General features: G+C 43.2%; 1 pseudogene; it reads left to right on the top strand.

Moving 5' to 3' along the window:
* Window positions 1-25,594, top strand: part of LOC102865235 — a 68,764-nt pseudogene extending 43,170 nt beyond the window's left edge.
* Window positions 25,595-26,825: the final 1,231 nt, after the last annotated feature.

The following is a 26,825-nucleotide window of genomic DNA, read 5'->3' as shown; positions in this document are numbered from 1 at the left end:
TATTATTAATTTTAATGAAATTTACAGAGATTTTGGATTTCCAATCATTCATTGTTGTACTTTTCTCCCTGCCCACCCCTCCCTTCCAGTTAGTTCTTTGAAAAGTAAAAGAAAAATTATTTCATTGTTATACAATCCTTTCCCCAAAGTCCACTCCACTATGCAGCCTTCATTCTGGATTCCTGTCATGACAATAATACCTAATCGTATATCTCTTTTAACCAGTTCTCTCTCATCTGTTTCAATGCAGTATACATAATTTATCCCATCTTTCTCAGTCCCCTCCTTCAATCCCAATGTCAGCCCTGTTTTACAACAGTGGCAGTGCTTGTCCTTTTGTGATTGAGATATTTCACTCAGCTTAATGTCCTCCAGGGTCATCCATTTTGTATAATATTTCATGAGTTCCTTGTTTTTCAATGCAGCATAGTATTCCATTGTGTGAATAGACCAGAGCTTCTCTATCCACTCATTTGTTGATAGGCACTTGGGTTGTTTCCAACTCTTTGCTACTGTGAACAAAGCCACAATAAACATGGGTGTGCATGTGATTTACTACCTTTGAAAACCCACTGGAGGGTCAGCTATGAGACAGTTCTGACTTGAAGCCAAGCGTAACAATAACAACACGGGTGGTGCAAACATTTAATATTCTCAGTTGCTAACAACAGGATCAGTGAATGATTAGTGGTTTGAGTTCATTCAGTGATACTTGGGAAGAAAGGTCTGGTGACCCTTCTTCCAAGAAAACTAGTCATTGACAACCTCATAGAGTACAGTTTTACTCTGACTCACACACAATCATCATCAGTTAGGACTGATTAGATACAATTTTTTTTCACTTATTTTAATAGTGTATCTACTTTTAATTCCTCACTAGGGGATTTCTTCAGTCCCCATCAACTTGGTAGTCCTTGACCCTAATGGTGAAGCCAAGTAGATGTGGCCCCACAGAATAAGCCCTTGAAAGTTCACATGAAGTTAACTTTGATATACAACAATTAGATATCACACAATAGTCTCCAAGGCTTTGATTAAGCTTACCAATCTGTGTGCCTTCTTTAATTTCTGTGTTCAGAATCAATTTTTTCACAAAAGCTTTGTAGTGAACACTGTCCCATGTCCCCAGAACTCCCTTAGGACTAGGATGAAGAATTTATATTGGGTTATGATTGATTGTTCTCATCTTCCTCTTATATGTAAGTTTTCCTCCAAGCTAGTACCATACTGTCTTTTTAAACAGCTCTGACCTAACCCTATGATGGATGTGAAAGACTTCAGGGGCTCTCTATTGACTACAAAGATCATTGGAGAACATTCCGTTCTTTAAGCACACCTTTTACTTAACTGAAGGCTCCTAGCTGACTCCTCTTCATCTCTCAGACTTTGAAATGTTGAGGTGTTCCAGGATCAAGTCCTTTGACCTCTTCTTTTTTTAAAAATTTTATTGGGGGTACAAGGAGGTGAGGGTTGGGGGCAGAAGGGTGAGGATGGGCAGGGATGAAAATTGCAGGGGTGCAGTTGTAAAGCTGCACAATCTGGTTGGTGGAGGGAGCAGGTGAAGGAAATGAAAAGGATCCAGTGGGGACCAGATGCTACAGGGGAATGGTAAGCATATTCCAATGGTGATTAAACCAACTGTCTTATTGATTTGGGAACTGAATGCAGACGCTCTGACTTCTTCATGCTGAACAGGGGTGTTGATATGAAGGGGGAAAGGGAGGACACTTTATCACCTTACTGGTGGTCTTGGGTTAAAGCTGCTTGCTTTCTTATTCTGTTAGAAGTTATTTTCCTGACATTTGCTCCCCTCTGGACTGCAAAGTGTTTTCCCAGGTGGGTCCAGTGGGGATGGCTGGTTGAACGCAGAGGCTCCATCCTCCTTTACTTCCTTAGCTGGCAGTTGTATTTCCTTTTTGTCACTGGCACTGGGTTCAGGGTCAGGTCTGGAGTAAAACTCAGTGTTAAGGTTACCTGTAGGAAAGGGAGCAAACCAAGAGAGAACAAACTTGTGAGTTACAAATAGAAGGGCTTTGGGGGTGTTACTTTCAGGTTTACTGGGGAAGAGGGTGGCGGAAAGTAGACTAGATAAAATTCTCTGGATACCCTAGGCATTTTTTTTCTACCTAGGGGTCAGATAGCACAACCTGAGGACTGAGGAGCTCACCCTGAGGGCAGTGATGGCTCTCCCTGAGCTGGGGGCCGAAGACAGCCTGCCCCGAGCAGGGCAACGCCCCCCAGGGGCTGGTTGGTACACTCCCCCTCCAATTACCCCCACCCCAGTCTGGACCCCTCACCTGACCGAAGACTATGTGGCCAGGGACAGTGTGCCCAATTCCAGCACCACCACTTTTACACCCCCCCATAAGTGGTCATATTGTAATTTGAAATATGTGTCACTGTCCTCCCTCTTTATAAATGGCAAAGGGAACCTGAGAGTTGTGACAGACTCCCCCCAGGTCTAAACAGCTTTCAACAGATCAAAATATGTGGTGCATTTAGGATGTTGGTCCTCTTAGACATGCTGCCACTGTTAAGTGTCATCAAGTAGACAACTCACAGTGACTTTCAACAATCCACTGTATCGGTGATCTTCATCTCTGGCCTGTCCAAGGAAACCCAAACCTGCAGGCAGCAGGGCATTCATCTCCCGAGTCTCCCATGGGCAGCCGCCTGCTTTCCCACTGCTGCTGCCATCTTGGCACCAAGAATTCTCCCCAGAACAAGTCCATTTTGTGGCACTGTGGGGCTCCGCTGCACCAGTCTCGGGGATCCCGGTGTCTACCATCAATCTTGGGTGAGGGAATCCGTGGGTTCTGGCAGTGGGAGCCTCATGGGGCTGCGGTTCCAGTGTGGTGCGGGCTTGGCAGGAGAGGGCTGGGAGCTGCGGGACTCACCCATTCCTCCTTGGGAATCCCTGAATTCCTGTTGTTGAGCCTCGATCTTCACTGAAGACCAGTCATCAACTGTTTAACTGTTCAATTATCAAGAAACAGAGGTCTGTAGAAGGCCATAGTGGCCCTCCTCCAAGTGGTCTGCTGCTCCCGCAGCTCACCACATTGTCTTCCTCTGCTGCCATCTTCTGACCTCTTCTTTTTAAAAATTTATTTTAATTTTATTATCTTTAAAAAAAGTTTGTGTGTGTGTGTGTGTGTGTGTGTGTGTGTGTGTGCCGTCAAATTAAATCTGACTGGTACAGGAGGAGATAGTCCCTCTTTCGCTGGCAGAGGATCTGGTGGATTCGAACCACGTACCTCTGGGATTGCATGGCAGCTTCTTGACACTAGGCCACCAGAGCATCCTTATTTTATTATCTTTTTGTGTGTATACCATCAAATCAGATCTGACTGGTACAGGAGGAGATAGTCCCTCTTTCTCTGGTAGAGGATCTGGTGGATTCAAAACGCGACCTTTTTTTTCTACCTTTGATGATCTCATCCTGTCTCAGGTCTTCAAAAATTGTCTACTTTCCAAATTGAAGGTTTCTACATTTATGTTTCCAACTCAAAATTCCCTAACATGAGCCTTGCATGGTTGACTTTTTCAAGGTACAAAATAAGCTGGGGAAAGTCCAGTCTATTGCACTGACTTTTCAAAAGAACAAAGTGCAGCAGACTGTATTTTCTGAGAATGTCTAGAACAATGTATCACGTTGCTTACAATCTTCTTATGATGGGTCCCTGACACTCCTCCCGTACTATGTTCTGTCCCCTTGAATCTGGGATGGGCTTTGTTGATATTCATCTTGATGAATAGTGTCATATATACACTGTTATGCAGGTTTACAAAGCTCCATCATAAATCTCTCTGCATTTCTGCCCTGCGCTTTTGATCCATTTGCTCTTGGAACATAGCCACCATGCTGTGAGGAAGCTCAACTCGGCCCATGTGAAGGAACCATGACAAGACCACCGGTAGAAATTCTGGTCAACAGCCCAGGTAAGGTCCAGATGACATCAACTTTAACTACTTGACATGCGAGCAAGGATGATTACGAATGATTTTAGCCCCTGGCCGTTGAGATATTCCTAGATGTCAAGTCTTCTCTAAAGTGGTGCTGGACAATATGGCATAGAGACAACCATCCCTACTCTATCCTGCACGAAATCTCGACCCATAGAATTCATGAATACATTAGAATGGTTCCTTTAGAGCTACACAGATCCCCCCCTCCCCTTTTTTAAGTTGAGATTTTATTGTACGTTTATAAAGAACTTAGATTTCCATTCATTCATTGTTGCACATTTAGAGCTACACAGATTTGAGGGGTTTACACAGCAGTAGTTACTAAAGTACAGGCTCCACCTTGGATCTGTGACTGACGAACAGCTTCTGATTGAGAGGGACCTGTCCTTCCCTGGGATCTCTCTTTCTGGGTTTACATCAGGTAAAAAGAAAACCAAACAAGAAAATAGTTTCTGTGAATTCAGTTCTGGCTCATAGTGACCTGACATTTGTCAAAGGAGAACTGTGCATCCTAATACAGTCAGTGACTGATTTTTCAAAAGTAGATCATGGTGCCTTTCTCCCAAAGCACTTCTATTGCTGTTGTTTGTTATGTACCTTCAAGCTGGAACCAACCTGTCACTGACCCTCCAGTGGGTTTTCAGAAACAATAAATCATAAGATCAAAGCAAGGGAACACTACATGGTTTAAAATCAAGAAAAGTGAATGTCAAGGTTGTATCCTTTCTCCATTATCTACTCAATCTGCTGTGCAGCTCATCTGAGGAGCTGAACTCTATGAAGGAAAATGTGGCATCAGGATCAGGGCAAGGCTCATCAGCAACCTGCATTATGCAGATGACACAACCTTGCTTGCTGAAAGTGAAGAAGACTTGAAGAACTTATTGCAGGGGATCAAAGACTACATCCTTCAATTTGGATGCATCTCAACATTAAGAAAACAAAAATCCTGAACACTGGACTGAAAGGCAACATCATGATAGATGAGGAAAAGACTGAAATGGTCAAGCATTTCATCCTATTTGGATCCACACCCTTGGTATCAGCAGTCAGAAAATTAGGAGATGTATTGAATCCGGAAGAGCAACAATGTCAATTTGAAGACTACGATGCACCTGATTCACGCCAGGATCTTTTCAATCACTTGCTTTCTATCACATCTGACAGCATAGGGATGATTAGAGATGACAATAGAAGAATAGATGCTTTTGAGCTGTAGTGTCGGAGAAGAATACTGAATATCACATGGATTGCTAAAAGAACAAGCAGATATGTCTTGGAGAAAGTGCAGCCAGAGTGCTTCTTAGAGGTAAGGATGGCAAAGGTTTGTCTCATATATTCTGGGCATGTTACTGGGATAGGGTAATCCTTGGAAAGGGACATCCTGCTTGGAAAGGTGGACGGTCAGTGAAAGGAAAGAAGACCCTCAACAAGATAGCTTAGCACAGTGACAGCAGCAATGAGTTCAGGTGTATCAAAGATGATGAAGATTGCACAGGGCAGCACAGGGTTCAGGTCTATTGTTCATAGGGTCCTTATGAGTCATGTTTGACTCAGTGACATCTAACAACAACAGCAGCAAATTATATGAGAGGAGATTGTCCATCTTTCTTCTGCAGTGCAATTGATGGATTCAAACTGTGCCGGATGCTCTATGAGAGAAAGATGGAGTGATCTCCTCCTGTGTGATGTATTGCCTCTGAAAACCCACCAGAGGTCAGCTATCAGTCAGTTTCAACTTGACAGCACACAACAACAGCTACAACCCTTGGACTGGCAGTGCAGTTCCTACCACTAAGCTATCAGAGCTCCCAAGACACAGACTCAATCAAACTGCTAACTTTTCAATTAACAACCAAGTATCTTAACTGTTTGCACCACTCAGGAACTCTGAAGTCTAGTACACTATTCTTTGTAAGTTGTTATGTGTCACTGAGTTGCCTATGCCTCATGGTGACCCTATGTACAATGGCTCTGAACTCTGTCCTATGCTGAGTCAATCCTACTGAATCTGACACATCTACCCTGATTACTCCAGTTACTGTGTCAATCCATCTCATCCAGGGTCTTCCTCTCTTGAGCTGTCCCTCCACCCTTCCAACCATGATGTCCTTCTCCATGGACTGTGCCCTCTTGGCAACATGCCCAAAGTATGTGAGACAGAGTTTCAAGATCCTTGCCTCCAGGGAGAAGCTTGTTTTCACCCTCCCCAGGACAGACTTGTCTATTCTTTTGGTGGTCTATGGTATGTTCAACATTCTTCTCCAGCACCACAACTCACAGGTATGGAATCTTCTTCTATTATCCTTAGCCATCGTCCAACTCTCTGATGCGTAGATTAGCTCAGATGTTCCTTAGTCTCTTGACTGACACAGTTGCTTTTCAGCACTCTATAGAGGTTCCAGACAGCAGGTTCTCTTAATACAGTTTGACTTCTTATTTCCTTTTTTTTTTTTCACTGCAGCTGAAAGCTTCTTTATTGTGGTAAAATGGCGGCCGCTGTGCGCTCCCACTTCCTCCTCCCAGCCCCTTATATACCCTTTACCTAGATAGCTTCTATGCTTAATTTCTATTGGTTCTTACTCCACTAACTTAACTAATCCTATTGGTTGTTAACTATCTATTCCTATTGGTCTATAACTTCCTATTCCTATTGGCCTATAACTACTTATTCCTATTGGTCTATAACTACTTATTCCTATTGGTCTATACTTACTTATTCCTGTTGGTCTATACTTAACTCTAACTCTCCAATCAATTTTTGCCACAATTGCCAGTTGCCATTCATGCTTCCTGACACGTCAGCACCTGCAGCTCCTGCAGCTCCCCCCTTTTTTGTTTTGAGACCCATGGGTGACAGCATCTTCTGTTCTTCTTTTAGGCTCTCTCTCCATGATAATCCTGATCCTGTCCGAGCTTTCATACATCAGGCCTCCATTTTGCAGAATGCTAGATGTTCGTGCTCCACACGATGGGGAGCGATGGGGAGCTGCAAGGACCGTCAAGGGAGTATCATGGGGGGTCATGGCCATTGCCTGTTAAATGCGCCCGGACTTGCCTATCCGTTCACTTAATCCCTCGACTTCTTATTTCCTGAGTGCTGATGATACGAGTATTAATTGTGGAACTGAGCAAGGTGTAACTGTTAACAACGTCAACCTCTTGCCAAGATTGTTGGTTATGGAGCACACCATGCACACGTACTTTTGTGATAATGATCATGTAACTGTAAGCTCTTGAAGCTTGATTATTGGGTTTAAGGTTCGTTATTGTCTTCTCGTCTCTGTAGTCCAGTGCTTAGCAGCTATAAAGGCTATTTGTTTAGTCAGGACCAACGTCTCCACAGTCCTAATGTGAGGGTTTGGATACTGGTCACTCCCACAACATGAGGCCACACCCACTCAAACCCTCCATTCTCATTATTTTACCCTCTCCTAACTCTTCCAAGCTGAAGCAGTTCTCAATAATGAAAGTTCTCATTCTTCCTGCCACATCACCACACTCTTGCCTGACATTATTGCGCCCTGGATCATCAAAAGCTCTGCATTTCCAGAGAGTAAATAAACTCTGAGAGGGTGCCATTCCAAGCCTGTTGTTTTAGCTGAAGCAGGACACTTAACACCTGATTATTGCATTTCTGGGGTAATTTCTTAAGCTTCGCTGATATGTAAGGTTGATGGCATGACTCTGAGAGAATTAGTACTTCCAAAGAAGTTGTCTGCAGTGTTATGGATATTCTGTCATCAATAGTGTTCCAGTATTGTCTCCAGAGGAGCGAACAACGCTGACCAAATACACAGAGCTGCCCTTGTCTTCCGCTTATCCAGACAAAAAGCGTGTGTCTTGATGCAGGGCACATCATTTGGTGATGGCAAAACATTATCTCTTCTTTATGAATAATAGAAGACATTTGGCTTGCTCATAATCTTTTAAAAACTGTAGCCATAGTAACACACATTTTACCCGTTAATAGGGGAATTTCTCCCCTCTTAAAGACAAGAGCCCATTTTGCAATGTGTTCTTATCCCCCAAGCAGTGCAATATCTATTATATTTTCAACCCACCCAAAGTCAGAGACAGAAAAAAAAAATACCATTTCCCCCCCCTGCAGATGATTCTTGGCTCCTGTGGGATAAGATATGAGCTGGATTCTGCTTGTCCTCAAATTGTAGTTTAGAACAAGCGAGAAAAGAATCATTAGTGACTGAAGTATACTTGAGGGAGGGAGAAAAGATTCTTACACTTGCCATTTCCAAAGGGAGTAACCTAGGTTCTAAGGGAAGTAGGAAGAATGGACCCCTACCTGTCTATTGTTTTGTTCTTCATGGTGACTTGTGTGTTGCTCTGATGCTGGAAGCTGTGCCACTGATAATTCACATACCAGCAGGGTTGCAAATGGTGGAGAGGTTTCAAGTGGAACAAACTAGGAAGAAAGGCCGGGTGATCCTCTATTCCTAAAGATTAACTAATGAAAACTATAGAATATTGTTTGATACCTGTGTTGGACCATGAGCCTTCTAGGTTGGACAACCACATTGGAGATGAGACAGGACTTTTTCAATACAAGGTCATTATGAGTTGAAGTTGGCTTGGTGATAAGGAATAAGCATAAGATGATGAATCAAAAAGTAAAATCCTTGTATCTATTTGAGCCAAAGAGTATTTACCCCTCTGGCATCAAGGTGTGTTTGTAGCAGTAAGTAAAGGGTCCTATACAAACTTGGAACATCTTTTACTTTTTCCCAATTGACACACTTTAATAGGACTCTGAAGGGAATGGACATATCTTTTTTAATATTTATTTTAATTTTATTATTATTAATCATAACGAAAATTTAAAGATACTTTGGAATTCCAGTCATTCATTGTTGCATTTCCCCCCTGCCCACCCTTCCCCCACCCACTGTACACACTTCTCTTTGAAAAGTAAAAGAAAAATTATTTCATTGTTTTACAATCCCTCCCCCAGGTCCCCTCTACTTTGCAGCCTTTGCTCTGGACTCCTCTCATGGCAGTAATACTTAATCACATATCCATTTTAAACAATTTTCTCCCTCATCTGTTTCAATGCAGTATACATTATTTATCCCATCTTTCTCAATCTTCCCCCAACCCTGAGGTCAGTCCTGTTTTACAACAGTGGCACTATGCAGTATTTGTCCTTTTGTGACTGAGTTATTTCACTCAGCATAACGTCTTCCAGGGTCACCCATTTTGAATAATATTGCATGAGTTCCTTGTTTTTCAATGCAGCATAGTATTCCATTGTGTGAATATACCAGAGCGTCTCTATCCATTCATTTGTTGATGGGAACTTGGGTTGTTTCTGATTCCTCGCTATTGTGAACAAAGCCCCGATAAACATGGGTGTGCATATATCTGCTTGGGTGTCAGTTATGGCCTCTTTGGGGTATATTCCCAGTAGGAGAATTGCTGGGACAAATGGTATTTCTATTTGCAACTTTTTGAGAAAGCGTCATACCACCTTCCACTGTGGTTGCACAATTTTACACTTCCACCAACAGTGGATAAGGGTTCTAGTTTCTCCACAACCTTGTCAGCATTTGTTGCTTGCTGTTCTGTTAAATTTTGCTATTCTTACTGGGGTGAGATGATATCTTATAGTTGTTTTGATTTGCATCTCTCTTAGGGCTGTGGATTTTGAAGATTTCTTCATGTGCTTTTTGGCCATCTTAATGTCTTTGGTGAAGTGTCTGTTCATATCCTGTGCCAGAATGGACACATCTTTGAAAGCAAGCAGGAAGATGAGAGTGTTCTATCAGAAAAGTTCAAGTGGGGCTGATCAGCTGGGAGAGGACAGTATATGGCTTTCAGGAGTGTGATAGTCAGTTAAAAACATCCAAGAGACTATGTAGAGGCAGATGTATTTGCTGATCCGAAGGGAGAGGCCTAATATCTATGAAAGAGAGGATATAATGGGAAGTAAATTTCACATTAATCTAAGGAAGAACATTTTCCTCATCATTGCTGGGATACAACAACAGGTGTAGTGCCTTAGCTTACATTTCCTGAGAAATGACTGAGATGATAAGTATGGCAGAGCAGAAAAGGAAATAGAACCAAGAGAGAACTTGAGCTGAGATGCAACTGCAAGAGAAGTCTCAGGTGATACAGCAGGGAGATCTGGAGCAGGACGGCCCTTACTCCTCAGGAATGGCTTTGGGTGGATCTGCTCTGTTCGGTTGACAAAGACCAACTCAATTGGGAGACATCAGCTGCCAGTAACTCAGGAAGAGTCTTTTTTGAGGATCCTCAACAAGAAAGGATTAACACAGTGACTGTAACCATGGGATTGAGCATATAAATGATTGTGAAGGTGATGTAGGTTGGGGCAAGGGCCAGATCTATTGTTCATAGATTGCTATGAGTCATAGTGGACTTGATGGCACCTGAGAACATTGGCATGCATGTACCATTTCCTCATGGGGCATCCTGTATGGGGACCTGGCTAGAGTTAAAGACAGCACAGCTTCTAGCTTAAAGCTCTTAGCTCCTGAATAGCATCTGATTATTCTTCTCTGGCTTCAGAGATAAAAAAAGCTTATTCCTTCAAGTAGTAGTAATTGAATGACTTCCTCTGGGAACTGGAAATACAAGTGTGAATATGAAAAAATATGAAAAAAACCCCTAAACTGTGATCAGGCTTATATTATAGTAGGGCTTATATTATAGTAGGAGTGACAAAATAGTCTGGGTAAAGGGCTGTCGATGATTAGAATGATGGTGATAATGAGAGTGTGTGTGTGAGAGAGAGAGAGGCAGAGAGAGAGAGAGGAGAGAGAGGAGAGAGAGAGAGAGAGAGAGGAGAGAGAGGGAGAGAGAGAGTAGAAAGAGGGAGAGAGAGAGGAGAAGGGGGAGAGAGAGGAGAAAAGGGGAGAGAGAGAGGAGAAAAGGGGAGAGAGAGGAGAAAGAGAGAGAGAGGAGAAAGAGGGGGAGAGAGACAGAAAGAGAGGAGAAAGGGGGAATTGGAGAGAGGAGAAAGGGGGGAGAGAGAGAGGAGAAAGAGGGAGAGAGAGAGAGAGATTTGTATAGGGGCTTCAGGAAAGAACTCTTTGAGGAATGAAACTGAGCTGATATGAAGGAGCTATTATGATATGGAGAACAGAGTTCTCCACAGAGAATAGCAAGTGCAAAGGTCCCTAGTTAGGAATGAACTTGGTGATTTCTAGAAGATCGATTTATTTAAGCAGAGTACTGGGGGAAGAACCTCAGCTTTCAGAGAAAAGTTGACTTGGTAAAAAAGAGATAGTGCAAATGGGGCTGTAGAAGTAATTTCTCGGGAGAGAAGACCCAGTTCATTTGCAGAATGCTGTGGTGAGGCTGTTGTTGCAAATGGAATCCCGACTTGCTGTTCATTTCCTCATTTGAAAAATGGAGATAATTGCAGGCTTAAAGTTGTTAAGTCCAAAGTCTGTGATGCATATAAATGCTTAATGTGGTGCCTGTTAGTGTTTAATAAATACTCTCTTATTTGTGTTATTGAAGCTCTGGTGACTTAGTCTGTAGAGAGTTGCAATGCTGACATAAAGGCCACACTCTCTGGTGATTTGAATCCACCAGTGGCTGTAATGTGGAAAGATGGGCAATCTCTTACCATGAAACTTACTGGTTCAGAAACCCAATGGAAGGTCAGCTGTGGAACTGGGGGACAATGAGCAATTTGTGCTATTTGACACAGAGAGCTGGCACTTACACTTAAATCTTTAAAATTCTACACAAGGTTTTTATTTTTAGATGCCATTTTGCTTTCTTTTTCTCTACTCCTTAGGCTTAGTCTTTATATCTGTCAGTCTGTTCACACTCTCTCTCTCTGTCTTTATGACTATTTTACTCTATGTCGATTTGTCTGTCTCTGGTCTTTAATCAATCTTTCAGTATCTTTCCCCCCCCCCTTTAGATCTCTGTCTGTCTGTCCCTCCCTCCCTCCCTCCCTCCCTCCCTCTCTCTATCTTGCATTCTGGAGCACAGCTGTGTTCTAACTTACCTAGAATCAGGTAACTCTCCATGGTGCTGATATAGACTGTACATGTCAGACCTCCTCAGGCCTCATCCAAGAACAGAAATGGCAGTGGTTTTACATCTGCAGGGACCCTCCATCTACAAATGCAGGGAGAGGAAATTTCCTTAATTCTTGTATCTCCAGAGCTCCCAAGATGACTTCCATCACGAGTACATCTGCTTTTCGGTCCCCTTCCCATAAACACCCTTAATCCTTCCTTGCACGTGTCTATATGACCTCCATGGGGGCTGAGCAGCAGGTCCTTCCAGTTCTCTGGAACACAGCAGAGCAGATTAGAAGGGGATTTATGTCTCCTGCTCTAGGGGCACATAGCAGCTTCCAGGTGAAGGAGCCTGGCGGCAGTGGGCACAGACTGTCATTCTGGAAGCATAGGTACTTTCCCTGTGGAAACCTTTTTAAAGAAGGGGAGCAGAGAAAAGAGTGGGCCATTGTATCCCTTAAAGAGACTTTCTTAGTCACTTAAAAGTGAATTAAGTGATGAAGACCTTGTGATTTCACCTTTCCTGACTTATTTCAGCAGATGACAGATGGGAGATAGGATCAGAGGGAGAGGTTGAGAGAACAGGGGAGTTCTCTGAATAGGTAAAATGTGGAGATGACGAAAGTCAAATAAGACACAAAACCTTTTAGTCCTGGCCTCATCTGAAACTGGAGACAAAAAGCATCTGCCCTAGCTGCTTCATGCATTATTGTGAGTGTCAAACAGAGAATGGGATGAGAAAATTTGGAAACTAAGTATTGTGCCCATTCCAACAGCTTGTGCTTTTTGGGAGCTAAGCACTTTACATACATCTTCTCTTTTAGTTCTTGACTCTCTAAGAAGGCATTGTTCCATTTAAGGGATGAGGAAGCGGAGGCTCCTCAGGTGTCATGTGGTCCGATTCTGGTCACACAACTCGTGAGAGACAGAGCTGGGATATGAACTTGGGTCTGTTCAGCTCCAAAGTTTTTGTATTTTTCCTTGTGTTCCACTCCCTGTCTGATTTGTGTTATTGGAGGATAATATCCTGCTTGGAAAATAACCTGCTGCTGCTATCCTTCCAAGTGAGTGGCCCTGATGGATTGAGAGCTAGGCAGCCACCAGGGCATAAGTTAGTAAGCCTGTCCTGGGATGTCTGAGAAGTTCACCTTGGAAGCACTAGAGGACACAAAGAGGAAGGAGATTTCTGAGTTCTTCACCTCAGGGAAGGGGCCATCTGGTCTCAATTCTTTCCAATAAATTACCTGCAAGATCTGCTACTTTCATGAACATTTTTGAACAACAGGAATTAAAGAGACCAGGTGTTTGTGGCCTTGTTTGTCCAGAGAGAGCAGAGTTGAACATGCAAATGTTTCTGAGAGTCCAGGAGGCTTCTCCCATCAGCCGGAAGTGTCCAGCCTGAGGAGTTTATCAACAACTGGAGCACTTACCCACCCTTCTCTATCTGTAGTCTCTCCTTTCAGCTCCATGCTACATCCACCATCTGGTAGCCCTAGTTGTTATATTGGAGAAACCAAATAGGCTTCTAAAAGCCCACGTTTGGAATGCTAATCATAATCTCCACAACATTGAATAGTAAGTGCAGGCTAGAGAAGACGTGGAAGAAATACCTGGTGATGTATTTCTGAAAATCAGCTAAGGAGAACCCTGTAGATTACAGTAGTCTAATCTGTAACTGATCATGCAGATGGTACAAGACCAGGTATTGTTTCCTTCCATTATGTATGAGGTTGCCGTAAATGGGACAGTTACCACCACCAACAGCAACAATGAATGATAAGGGAGACTCCTTAGGGAAGACTTGTGCAGTGGTTTGAGCTTCTAGAACTGCTATTCTTAGCTTCATAAGTGTGAAGTGTGGATTTGACCATATTTTGTAATTTCAAAGCACATTGGACTTCACTCCCCTCTGCCCTATTGCTAGATTCAAAAACATCTCAGCACAATTTTCAGGTTTTTCTGACTATTATACAGAAACTTCAGGGCTCACTCATCCCACAATGGCTAATCCAGCTTCCATATGCTTGAGCATGTGGAACATGGGAATCTCTAGCTTTGCACAGTGGCAATATCATAGCCAGTGAGGTTTATCCAAGGGGCGGTTATTGCTAATTGAACAGGGGAATCTGGTTAAACCACAACAGGCAAGCTGGGTCTCAGTTGCTGGCTATGCCAGTGTTATCACAGGGAATGGTGATCGAAAAGTGGTCCAGCACAATGTGATGCTCTCTTTCCAATGACTGTGAGATGTCCTTGCTGATTTAGCTCTTGAACTGGTCTAGGTGGTTCCTTGAGGACAGTGATATTCCCTACTCAGAATTACTTTTAGCTCAGGGAGCTCCAAAGCTGACAGTGTTTGGTTCACACTCATATTCTCAGTCATATTGCTATTCCATGTTGGGTCAGCATGGGCATTCCACCAGCTTCAGCTAAACGTGGCACCAAGACCAACTTTCTTGATAATACTCGGTCACTTCTTCCAGACTTCCTTCAGTTGGATCTCTGCCACATAAGGTATCTCTGATCTTTGTTTGTGGTCTTCCAATTTTAGTATATATGCTGCTGAAATAAGCACTCCATCTTCAATCATGATGACAGAGTTGTTTTGGAGAAGATGTTGGCATCTTTATTGCAAAGCTGTGCATTGACCTGGCCTAAGACTTAGGGATGTCAAAAGGGCAGACCAAGCAGGAGTGGGAGGCAGTACTGTCCAGATATCCCCCTACAACCCCCAGCAGTCAGCATTGTACATGAGCTGCCTAGAACTTAATGTCTTTCATAAGCCACGGCTGAGACTTTATTTTTGTGCAAATTTCTCATGGGATTCTCTGAGCCTGGTAGCATTCAAAGAAGGGGATCCTGAGAACTGTAGATGAATGTGACTTAGCCTCATACCTTCTCTTGTTTCCAATTCATGAACAAGCCTGGCTTGTGGACTTCATTGGATGTTAAAACTGTTGTGTTTCTTTATTTCTGGTTTATTTCCAAAGATCTTATACATTGTTTTTCACACGGGATCTTTCCCATTTTCTTCACCCGCCCTTCCACCCATCAAATTGTGTGGCCCTACGATTAACCACCCTCAACCCCACCCCTCCTCACCCCTCTGTTCCCCCACCCCCATCAGATCCTCATACTCATTCCACAGTAAATGGCTTTATGCAATATTTGTCCTCATGGAACTGAGTTAGTTCACTCAGCATAATGCTCTCTAGTCCCTCCCAAGTTAGGTAGTTATTTACAAAAGCATTGCTCCTGTGTGCTGTGTAGTATTTCATTGTGTGACTGGACCATGATAAAACTGTTTTGATTGTTCTGGTACTTGATAGTGTAAGTGTGTAGGTGAGCATGCACACATAATCAACAGCTAGAGCCAGTGCTTTGGGACTGAGCCGGCTCTCTGGACCCTACTGCGTCAAGGCTCCATCTTTACCATCACTCTCAGAGCCTGAAGAGGGACCATTCTGGATACTGGGCTTCTGCAAGAGCAACTAGAAAGGCCTATTACCATGGGTGGAATTGTGTCTCCCCAAAATATGTGTTGGAAGATTTATCCCTAATGCCTGGGGATGTAATCCAAGCCAATCTAGTGTAATGCACTCATCTTTTTTCACACAATCTAATGTAATATAAGCTGATCAACCAGTTGAGGCTATCTTGATGTAGAGTGGATCCTAAGTCCACTACTTTATGAATTACATACAGCACAGTAAAGACACAAAGACACACAGATATAGGGGTAAGGGAGATGCTATATGATGAATACAGAAGCAGATGAATCTATAAAATCAGAAACTTGAGGAATTGCTGACTATTAGAAGACAAAGGACAACCGTCTCTAGGATTACACTCTGAATTTGGACTTCTAGGATCTGGGACTGTGAGAAAATAAATTCTGGTGATTTTATAGTCACCCACATGTGGGATTTATATTATAGCAGCACTCAGTACCAATTGGCAGCACCATATTAGATGGAGAAGAGCTTGAGATTGTTAGCAGTTACAGCTTTCTCAGCTCCACAATCAACACTCTTAACAGCAGCAGACGGGAAATCAACTTGCACTAGGAAAATCTACTGTCAGGGACTTCTCAAGAGTACTGGGAAGTGACGATGTGAGTCAGGAAATCAAAAGACAAATTGCATTGGGAAAAATCTGGTGTCATGGACCTCTCCAGAGTACTGAAAAGCAAAGATGTCAGTTTAGAGACCAAGGTGCGCCTAATCCAGGCCATGGTCCAGGCCATGGTCTTCTCAATTACTGGTTATGCTTCAGAGAGCTGGGCAATGACTAAGGATGACAGAAGAATAATAAATGCCTTCAAGATGTAGTGCTGGAGAAGAGTCTTGAACATAACATGGACTGTCAAGAAAATAAATAGGTCTATCTTGGATAGGGTGAAACCAAGTCTCTCTCCTTGGAGCTAGGATTTTGAAGCTCCACCTCACATATTTTGGGCATATGGCCAGGCAAGACTGGTTCTTGGAGAAGGACATCATGCTCGGAAGGGTGAATGGACAGCGCAGAAGAGGAAGATACCGGATGAGATGGGCTGATACAGTGACTGGGGCAATGGGGGTTGGTGTGTCAGAATTAGTTAGACTGGATCAGGAAAGAAGAGGGTTCAGAGCTGCCATACTTAGGGTCACTATACACTGCATGCGACTCAACAGCACATAACAACAAAAACATACTATATTTGCTGTGTGTTGTTTTTTTTTTCTTTTTAGTTAAGCTTCCTGTTTAGAGTCAACAACATCTCAGGGAGGGCCTTAGTATTCAAAAGTCGGTTGTAATTATATTTTGGAGGAAAATTCTTCTAAGTGGTTCAGCACTCTTCTGTCAGTACACTGTGCTGAGGTAACCCGGGGTTACTGTGATGCTGAGCCTTGTGTCTTTGAGGTATCAAATGCCATCATAGTTACTCATGGTGGACAGTGTTTGGTGGAGCTCCCAGTTTAAGACAGGATTGGAAGCTGGAGTGGCATCCACTTCCTAAACAACATGCCTCTGGAAACTCTATGAAATTTGATAAATGATGATAGTTACAGAAAGGCTGCAGGCCTTTTGTTCATAGGGTGCTATGAGTCGTGCTCGACTCTATGGTAATCAACAACAACAAGGTAACTCAGCTGCCTGTGCCAACGAGCATCTAAATATAATCTTTTCTCAAGCATACCCTGCCCGCGTTGAGATGGGGAAGGAATAAGCATGAAGAACATCCTTTAGCAGAGAGAAAGAGGATGAGCAAGGGTGGTTTCCTTTTTGCTCCAGCTGAGCAAAGTCCATCAGGGGGTCCTGGAAATGCATTCAAATGCTGGCCTCCTTCACTAGTTGGATGTGAGCACAATTCTTGACTTTCTCTAGCTGGGCTGGTTTCCAGCTTGTCTACTGGCACCTGTCAAAATTTCCAGAGACCCTGCTTGTCTGGCCAAGCTGGGAGGTTTCAGATTCAAGCCTGTCAAGGATCAAATCTTCATTTGCTTGGCTGTGAGCTCCGTCAGATGGGCCAATGTCTGCTCAGGTGTCTGAGTCCGGGGCTTGGCAATTCTCCTCCAATGGCTAGACTGAGAGTTTTCATCCAAGCATGAATGTGGCCAGCTGGTCCTCTCACTGAAGTATAGGCCAACCAAGCAAGTGGTGGGTGAGACATTTCCCGCAGGAGGGGCTCTGAAATGAGCCCAAAAAGGATGTGAAGGGCCACCCTGTTGGCATGACCATGTTTTGAACTTGACTTAACTTCCTATCCCTTGAATGAGAACTAGAAACTTTTTTTTTATTCTGGGTCATCCCTCCTTATGGCCTTCATGTCACACATTAAGGATAATACAAGCCCCGGCCATTTGCCCATGACAGGTGCTTCCTGACCAGCAAGCCCACTGCCAATGGTGAAAGCAGGGCTATCGGAGGTGTGGGCAGAGCTGCAGCCTGCAGCCCCCCGGGCTCACTCCTTCCACACTCTGCTTCCCTGCGCCTGCCATCTGCTGCATGACCTGTGTCCCCTGGTGATGTGGTTTCCAGGTCTCTGCAGTACTCCTGTTCTGACCTATGCTCGGGGATTCCAAGAATAGTTTTCTTCTCTTACAGGATTCTGGCCTTGGAATCTTGGCGCTTGATCTGTGCACAAACCTTCACTGAGCACTCTGCGTACATACCCGACCCTGCTTGGCTTGGCCACTGGAGGATAGTCATTAGATCACAAAGGCTTTTTTGACAACCCTGGTGCAGCTGTCTGGCCAAATGACCTTCCTACTAGAGCAGGGGCAGGGGACTAGTTCCTGTGCAGATAGAGGGTGAGAGCCTAGGTACCAGGTGAATATTGAAAAAGGCAAAGCCCTTTATGTAGCTGCTACAGGTCTGGGGCTGCAATCTTTTCTCTTTCTCTCAATCCCCTTCTCCCGTTCACAATCCTTTCTCCTATTCCATTTCTTTCCCTTTCTCCAGGATGCAGGGAGGGGACTTGGGAACTTCACTCTGTCCTTAGCATGCCCAAAGTCATCTGAAGGCTCATTCATTCACATCCATGGTGATTGGTGCTGGCTGTTGGCAAGCATCCGTAGTTCCTCTCCCTGTGGCCCCTCTGTGTGGGCTACCCGGAATCTCTTCATAGCACGATGGCTGACTTTCTCCAAAACAGTGTGTGTTAGGTGTGAATGATATGTATGACTCAGCTTTAGAAGTCACATTACATTACCTGTACTGGACTCTGTTGATTGGAACAGTGCCAAGCACAGTTGTTTTAAGGGAACATAGATTTTTACCTTTCAGTAGGACCATTGAAGTCAGAGTGCGAGAAGAATACATGATATGCGATATTGTTGCTGTTGTTGTTTATCATCGAGTCAGAACCAACCCATAGCTGACCCTCCAGCTGATTTTCAGAGGCAGTAGCTTGCATGGGAGGAGATTGCCCATCCTTCTCCTGTGGTGCAGCCAGTGGATTCTAACCGCATGGCTTTGGGTTGACAGTGCAGCTCCTTACTACCAGGTCACCAGTGTGACATGGAATTATGCTGTCATTTTGTTGTCGTCGTTGTTGTGTTCCATACAGTAGAAACTGACGCATAGCTGACCCTCTGGTGGGTTTTCAGAGGCACCTAACTGCACGGAGGAGACTGCTCATCCCTCTCCCATGGAGAGTGGCCTCAAATCGCGTGCCTTGGGATTGCAGGGCAGTTTCTTGCCACCAGGCCACCAGAACTCCTGTGTATCATTTGAGAAATATGTTATTTGGAACAGAGACAAAGCAACCTTTTGAAAAGAACTGAAGTTGTAATCTGCAAATGCTGCTGCAAAAATGGCAAAAACCGGTGTCAGGCACCTCATGGATGACTTCTTTTTTCTGAGCTGCTTAGACATGACTGAGCTCAGAATCAAGGCCTGGAGGTTCACTTTGTCTATTTTGCCCCTTAATGCTCAAACTGAAATCTTAGGTCTTAGATGTACAATGCAAGGAAAAGTTGAGTCCACAGAGAGTAGATCAAAAGAGTAAGAAAGACCTTCCTCTCAGTCCCGGGACATGAGCGCAATAGTTCAGGAGTAGACGCTGCATAGAATATAGGGTCCCAAGAGCAAGATGGTCTACAGAAAAGGGATGCTTTTAAATACATTGACAATTCTGTCCCCAGGGGAGGAAAAATCATTCTATGTGTGTCCCAAAACCCAACCAATAGGATAATGTCTCTTGTCTTGAGAAATAGAGTTTTCATTCTTGTTTTAGGCTCTGATTCATCCTTGTGCAAGATAGGAGTTTTGGGTCTTCTGGAAACCAGAGTTCACCCATTCATTGATTAGTAAGTCAATCCTCAGGCTGGACACAGGATGAGGAGATAAATCAGACCAGTCTCCACCTTCATGACTGAGAAGGAGAGAGAGAGAGAGAGAGAGAAAGAGAGAGAGAGAGAAAGAGAGAGAGAGAGAGAGAGAGATTATCGTGTCTTTCAGATTTTTATATCCAGACAATCTTCCAAATGTCTAACAAGTGATTTTCTAAATACTTTTCTTACTCCGCTGTCCTCCAGGGGTGGCAATGACTCCTCACAGTATGGCCAACTTCTTTGTGCAGAGCCGTCTGCCAGACCACAAACCAGTGTCCCTTCTCCTTCCACGGTGGTCTGCTCTCAAAGGTTCAAAATGCTCACTCCCACTTACTGCTTGTTATTATCCATCCTCAGTCTACAACAATACATAGCAACCCTGTGAGCAACAGATCTGAACCTTACCCTATCCTGGCTATCCTCACTATCTCGGATGTACTTGAGCCCATTGTTACAATCATTGTGTCAGTCAGTCTTGTTGAAAGTCTTCTCTCTTACACTAACCTTTTCCCATCAGGATGTTCTTTTCCAAGGACTGTTGTTGTTAGGTGCTATTGAGTCAAGTATGACTCATGTTGTTGCTGTTGTTGTTATGTGCCCTCAAGTTGTTTGCGACTCATAGTGACCCTGTGCACAAGAGCTCTAAATGCTCTTCTATCCTGTGCCAACCTAGCCATCTCAAACACACTTATTCCCACTGCTCCAGTCAGAGAATCAATCCATCTCATTGAAGGTCTTCCTCTCCTGCGCCATCCCTCCACTCTGCCAAACATGATGTCCTCTCTAAGGACCTGTCCCTCCTTGCAACATGCCCAAAGTATGTCAGATGAAGCTTCAGAATCCTTAACTCCAAGAAACATTCTGGCTTCACCTTCTCCAGGACAAACCCGTTTGTTCTCCTAGCAGTCCATGGTGTATTCAACACTCTTCTCCAGCACTAAAGCTCAAAGGTATCAATTCTCTTTCTATCAACCCTAGTCACTGTCCAACTCTCTGATGCATAGCATGCAATTGTGAAGACTATAGCCTGGACCAGGCACACCTTAGTCTCCAGACTGAAGTCGTTGCTCTTCAGTACTCTTGAGAGGTTCCTTAGAGACCCTATAAAATAATAGATCTGAACCCGGTCCTGTCCTGCATCATCCTCACACTTTCTGATACACAAGAGCCCATTGCAGCAGTCATCGTGTTAACCCACATGGTTGAAGGTCTTCCTCTTCTTCACTGACCCTCCACCCTTCCCAACATCATGTCCATCCCCAAGGAATAGCACCTTCTAGCAACATGTCCAAAGTATGTGAGGCGAAGCCTCATCATTCTTGCCTCCGAAGAGCACTCCAGCTGCACCCTCGCCAAGACATAGCTGTTCATTCTCTTGACCATCATCCATGGGGTGTTCAGTGCTCTTCTCCAACACCACAGCTCAAAGGCATCAATTCTTTTTCTGTCATCCTTATTCATTATCCATGTCTCACACACATAGCTAGTAATTGGAAAGACTATGACCTGAATCAGACATACCTTAGTCCTCAAATTGACATCTCTACTCCTCAAAATTTGGAAAGGCCCCTAACTACAAATTTTCCAGTGCAGTGCATCTCCTTATTTCCTGACTGCTGGTACCAACGGTGTTAATTGTGGATCCAAGCAAGACGAAGCAGACAGTTTCAATCTCCTCTCCATCCATCATGACACGGCCTATTGGTCCAGTGATAAGAATCTTTGTTTTCTTGATATTGAGACGTAATCCATACTGATGAAGTCTGCATTCCTTGATATTCTTCAACTAGCCTTGCCTAATAACACCATGCCCAAAATATGTAAGATGAAGCTTCACTCTCCTTGCCTCCAAGGAGGACCACATAGATGAATAAATGTTAATTGCCACATAGTTGAGTACAACTCCTAGTGACCCGGTGAACAATAGATCTGAACCTGGCCATATGCTGTACTGTCCTCAGCATCTCTGACATATTTGAGCCCATTTCTGCAGTCTCTGTCAATTTGTCTCATTGACAGTCTTCTCTCCTTTAACTGACCCTCCATTTTTCCAAGTGTGATGTCCTTTTCCAAGGAATAGCCTCTCCTAAAAGCATGTCTAAAGTGTGTGAGATGAAACTGTGCCATCCTTACCTCTCAGGAGAATTCTGGTTGCATTTTTTTCCAAGACATATCTATTTGTTCTTTTGGAAGCACATGGATGTTTGTCTTTTCCAATACCACAAATCAGAGGCATAGAGTTTTCTTCTGTTATCCTTATTCCAGAACATGGAACTGTGCTCATACAAAACCTATACCTAGATCAAGAAGCTGTTTCCTGAACAGAGCAAGGGACCACTTACAAAGTTTAAAGTCAAGACTAGGTGTGTGTGTCAGGGCTGTGTCCTTTCTTCATAACTATTCCATATGGGAAATCTGTATGCTGAGCAAATCATTCAAGAAGCTGGACTTTATGAAGAATGTGGCATCAGGATTTGAGGAAGACTCATTAACAACTTGTATTATGCACATGACACAACCTTGCTTGCTCAAAATAAAGAGGACTTGGAGCACTTGCTGCAGAAGATAAAAGACTACTGCTTTCAGTACGGATTGTATTTTAACATTAAGACAACAGTTCTCACCGCTGGACCAATAGGCAACACGACAGATGGAGAAAAGATTGAAATTGTCAATGACTTCTTCTTACTTAGCTCCACAATCAACACCCGTGGTATCAGCATGAGAAATTATGGTACATTCACACAATGGAATACTATGCAGCACGCAGAAGCAATATTTTGTAAATTATTACCTAACTTGGGAGGGGCTGGAGAGCATTATGCTGGGTGAACTAACTCAGTCTCATAAGAATAAAAATTGTATAAAACCATTATTGTAGACTGAGTATAAGGATCCAAGAGGGGTGGGAGAGGTTGGAAGCAGAGAAATGAGAATGTGAAGGGGGTTGTACAATCTGATGGGTGTGGGGTGAGGGAAATTGAAATAATTTGTTCTTAAAAACAATATACTCACATTTTGTTAATAAACTAGTAGAAAAGAAAAAAATACACATAGAAAAAAGGAAATAAAAAGATATATTGCATTAAGGAAATCTGTGATCAAGGACGTCACTAAAGTACTAAAGAGAAATTATATCAGTTTAAAGACTAAGATGTGCCTGATTCAGGCTATGGTCTTTTTAATCACTAACTATGTATCTGAAAGCTGGACAATGATTAAGGATGACAGAATCAATGTCCCACTTACTAAGGTTCCATAAAACCCTCCTGTTTATAGCAAAATAACCCTTCCACATTTCATTCCCATAAGACACATATTATTTATATCTTTATTGGATACTGCTGGTGACATGTTTGCTGATGACATTAGCCAGCAGTTACAGAGAACTCATTATGGGTCACAAACCATGCCAATCACTTTCTGGCATTTTCCCCATTTAATCTTTTCACAAGCTAACAAGGATTCTGGTCTTCACTTTATAGATGAGGAAACCAAGGCTCAGAAAAGGTCAGCATCACATTTCAAATGTCACACAACCACTAAGTCGCAGGGCAGAAATTTAATGGAAGCTGCCCTTAAGTGCTGAAAACTTCACAAATACTAGTTCCCTGGGCTGAGAGCAAAGAGCGAGAAGGGGAATTAAGAATTTTCCACCTGAGGATGTGTGTAACTGTTGTTCAAAAGGTAGTTTTATAGCAACCCTGTGCATTGTGGTTCTCAGAGAAGGCTGGGTATTTCTGGAGCTGTCCTTGGTCAACTACAGAGTAGCTCAGATGAACAGGAAGCTGGGCCTATCCCAGCTGGAGTAAGAAACCAGCCTCTTTGTGTAGGGTGTGAAAATGGTTTCCAGGCACAACTCCCACCCTCTTCAACGCAGACAGGAAGGCTTTGTCAGCGTTGTCTTGTCACACTTGACTGAACGACAGCCATGACATGTGCGGAGGAGGCACTGAAGCAGGAGATCCTTTAATAGATCAGTGCCTCTCAGCCCTGAGGCTTGATATTCACTCTCTGGTGGACAATGCCAGTGCTTGAGAACACAGCGACCTCTGCAGGGCTAGGACTAGGGTCAGGCAAGGGAAGCGGTCACCTTGGGTATGAAATCTAAGGAGGCACCAAGCACCACTGCAAGCCCCCCACCCCCGCCCAAAAAACACCATAAGAAGAAAAACAAAAGGCAACTGAAATAAAAAAGTTAAATAATCTTAATACAATAGTTGAACATAAAAATGAATGCCACAATCTTCATGAGGAACGAGTATCAGCATTTATGTAAAAACAGGACACAATCAGCAGAATGGGGGAGGCTTTTCATGCTTCTGACAGGACAACTGTGTCCAGCAACAGGCTGGCTGGACTTGTGGAGCTCTGGTTCCTGGGACAATGTTGTTCTCTTGTCTGTTTCTTCCTGATCCAGCCACACCAAGCAACACACATCCCGTTCATCTGGCCATTCGTTCACCCACTCACACATCTGTGAAGTGTTTTCTATGCAGATAAGCACATCATGTGAAATTAGTGACATATTTCTTGGTATCTTCCTCATTTCTTATTTTCTCTTTTAGATTCAATCTTTCCTCTCTCTTCTGCCATTAACGAGATTTGCAGTACAATTTTGGACAGTGTCACCAATAGCTGGTGCTCTTGAGAAAAACCTGATTTGATTGAGAAAGAATCTAAAATTCCATCATTAAGTATGACATTTACGCAAAGTTTTGGGTCTATACTCTTTATCAGGTTGGAAATTACCTTCTATTTGTATTTTACCAAGAGGTTTGGGTTGTTTTTTTGGTTTTTTTCTTTTCTAAATTTCCTTCTTATGTTTTATCCTGAATGAGTGTGAGATTTCAATGAATTCTTTCTGTATATCTTTTCATATCACCATATTTTTATTCTATTTTATTATTGAATTATATTAATATATTTCTCAATGAGTAGCTATTTTTGCATTCCTAAGATAAACTTTGTTGGGTTGTATTATGTTTTATATATTTCTGATATGTGTTGGTGCCGTCAAATCGTAGACGGCACATAACGACCCTATGAACGAAAGGCCTGAGCACTGTTCATAGAGTTTCCAGAGGCAAGCCATTTCAGAATTGGATGTCATTCCTGTTTCCAAGTTTGCTAGTGTTGATAAGATTTTGGAATGGAAAGAACACAAACTGGATGGCAAATTGATAGATCCCAAAAGAGCTAAAGCTTTAAAAGGGAAGGAACCCCCAAAAACGTTTTTGTAGGTGGATTGAGCCCAGTTACTTCTGAAGAGCAAATAAAAGAATATTTTGGAGCTTTTGGAGAGATTGAAAATATTGAACTTCCCATGGATACAAAAACCAAAGAAGAGGATTTTGTTTTATCACATATACAGGTGAAGAGCCAGTAAGGAAATTGTTAGAAAGTAGGTATCATCAAATTGGTTCTGCGAAGTGTGAAATCAAAGTTGCACAACCCAAAGAGGTATATAGGCAGCAACAGAAGCAACAGAAAGGAGGAAGAGGTGCTGCAGCTGGTGGGTGAGGTGGTAGCAGGGGTTGTGGATGAGATCAGGGCCAAAACTGGAACCAAGGATTTAACAGCTATTATGATCAAGGATATGGAAATTACAATAGTGCCGATGGTGGGAATCAAAACTATAGTGGCTATGGCGGATATGATTATACTGGGTATAACTATGGGAACTATGGATATGGACAGGGTTATGCAGACTACAGTGGCCAACAGAGCATGTATGGCAAGGCATCTTGAGGAGGTGACAATCACCAAAACAATTACCAGCCATACTAAAGAAGGTCACTGACAAAAAATAGGAGGAGATGCTGAAGTAACCCATCATGCAGGACAACGTTGAAGATTGAGCTCAGATGATTATTTTGTAAAAGACTTTCTAGTGAACAAGACACAATTGTGTCCAACTGTACATAGCTGCCAATGAGTTTTCTTTGTTTTTACTTTGTCCTTTGCTATCTGTGCTTTGACTAGACGTGGATTTGTGTGTATACAAATTTTCTTTTTATGATTTCATGTCAAACCTCCAATAAATGCTTCTTTACGTGAAGAAAAAATTTTTAGGGACCCCTCTAAAGTACTGAAGAACAAACGGTATGTCTCTGGAGACTAAGGTGCGTCTGGTACAGGCCATGCTCTTCGCAATCACTTGTAATGCATCAGAGAGTTGGGCAATGACCAGGGAGGATAGAAGGAGAATTGATGCCTTTGAGGTGTGGGGCTGGAGAAGAGTATTGAATGTACCATGGACTGCCAAGAAAACAAACAGATTCAACCTGGAGAGGGTTAAACTGGGCGGCTCCTTGGAGGCAAGGATCCTGGGGCTTCGTCTGACATACTTTGGACATTTTGTAAGGAGAGACCGGTCTTTGGAGAAGGACATCATGCTTGGGAGGGTAGAAGGCAGGGGCAGGAGGGGAAGGTCTTCTATGTGGTGGATTGATTCCATGTTTGGAGTAATCGAGATGAGTGTGTCGGAGACAATGAGATTGGCACAGGACAGAACAGAGTTTAGGGCTGTTGTACATAGGGTCACCGTGGGTCGCAAGGGACTCAACGGCACATAACAACAACATGTGAAAAACAAAACAAAACAAAACCAAAAAAAATTTAAAGGTTTAAGGTAGTTTTAGGGTTCTAAAGGTTTATGCAAGTTGATCCAATTTAGGCTCAAAAGAAGACAACTTAGAGTTGTTGCCGGTAGGTGCCTTTGAGTCAACTACAGCTCATAGTGGCTCTAGAAGAAACAGCTTAAAACCTCATGAACCTGCACCATCCGCATGCTGTCTGCCATGCTCAAGCCCATTGGTGAGTCCCGGTTGAGCCATCTTGTTGTGGGGATTCCTGTTTTTCACTGGCCCTCTATTTCTCTTAGCATGTGGTATGTCAAGAATTATCCATCACATTTTTTGGCACTATTAAGTTACTTTGCTATCACTTGTGATGCATCAGAGAGTTGGACAGTGACTAGGGAGGATAGAAGGAGAATTGATGCCTTTGAGCTGTGGTG

The sequence above is a fragment of the Elephantulus edwardii genome, unplaced genomic scaffold (assembly GCF_000299155.1).
Source record: "Elephantulus edwardii isolate Elephantulus edwardi_28Jun2011 unplaced genomic scaffold, EleEdw1.0 scaffold00267, whole genome shotgun sequence".
Lineage (NCBI taxonomy): Eukaryota > Metazoa > Chordata > Mammalia > Macroscelidea > Macroscelididae > Elephantulus > Elephantulus edwardii.
The sequence above is the reverse complement of the archived record's forward strand: the minus strand, read 5'-3'. Positions and strand labels throughout refer to the sequence as shown.